Consider the following 1,356-nt stretch of genomic DNA (forward strand, 5'->3'; position numbering starts at 1 on the left):
GGGGCTGCTGACCCCTCAGGGCCTCTTGCCTTATGGGCATTCGTGGGCAGAGGCACAGCAAGGCAAGGCCTGGTGGTCACTGACAGCAGAGTAGCCAGGGATGATTTCCTCAGGTCCAAGGGAAGGTGCCCAAAAGAGGAGCCACTGCAGACTGTCCCAACCTCTCATTCCTCTATCAATGGAGAAAGATTTTCTTGTGCCCTCACCCCCTTCCATTCCAGAGTAACGCCCTTCTCCTTTGGCAGCTTGGGGAGTGTTCACAGAGGGAAGGACCACATGGAGGCCAGGTTTGAATGCAGCAGAACTTTAATGCATAAAAGAGGGAAACAAAGTCACTGCAAGTGGAGGACAGCAGTGCAGGAATCCACAAATCTGCAGTCCATGGTCATGAAGAAGTTTGTGCATGGTGTTCATCTGCCCACCCCATAGTGGGTGAGAAGACAGCTGATCCCCACCAGGCTGAACCTGGGTTAACCTTGTTGCCAAGGGGAACCGAAGCAATCAAAGCAAAAGGTAGAAAAGGTAAAGCCATTCAGCTCTACTGAAATCACAGCCAATATCTCAATCCTTTGCCCAGCACCATGTTTTGAGTTCCTCAAGGTGTCTCCCTGGGCCCTTCCCAGATTCTTTATCAGCGCAGGTACCTTCTGCCAAAGTAGCGGCCAGAAATTCCAGAGAGGTCACAGCAGCCAGAGTTGATGGGCACTCCATCACAGCTGAGGATTCTGCCAACAGCAGCAGAGGTGGAGGAGCCCACAACGGTGTTCTGTGGGAAGGAGCTGAGGATGGGGCCGGGCAGGGTCACCACCACAGGGGAGGGCTCGATGACAACGGTGGAGTTCTGGCTCTGCCTGACTCAGGGCTCATTGCAGCTGTTGGCCAGTGGGGTCGGACCACAGGGCTGGCAGGGCAGGCACTGGTTGTAGCAGGACATTTCTTGAGGGTGGATACGAAGCTGTGAGAGAGGGCAGGGAGGAAGCAGAGCATAGAAGTGTGTGAGAAGCAGCCTGGTTACCCTGTCAGAAAGAAGCCAAGGCCACTACTGAGTGGGGAGCTGGAAGCTGTGCCAGGAGCCACACAGTCTTCATGACACTAAAAGGAGCAGCCTGGCACAGGGAGGCTCTCTCTCTCCTACTGAATACACCAAAAGCCACCTCTGCCACCTCCCAGCCTCTTCCTAAGCAGAACATTTTCCCACTCCCCTCTCCCTAGACAAGAAGAGGTGTATCACAGGAGAGATCATAGACAGTATCAGCTGAGATGTCCATTGATGAGAGAAATGCCAAATTGGAAGAGGAGAAGAGGTTTCAGACTCACCTGGTTCCTGGGAAGAAGAAGCCAAGAGAAGTGGATGAG

The 1,356-nt window shown here is 53.6% G+C and overlaps 1 pseudogene; it reads right to left on the reverse strand.

Annotated features, from left to right (window-relative positions):
* Window positions 1-631: 631 nt before the first annotated feature.
* On the reverse strand, window positions 632-1,356 carry LOC136111778 (feather keratin Cos1-1/Cos1-3/Cos2-1-like; annotated as a pseudogene).

This window comes from Patagioenas fasciata, chromosome 22 (assembly GCF_037038585.1).
Source record: "Patagioenas fasciata isolate bPatFas1 chromosome 22, bPatFas1.hap1, whole genome shotgun sequence".
NCBI lineage: Eukaryota > Metazoa > Chordata > Aves > Columbiformes > Columbidae > Patagioenas > Patagioenas fasciata.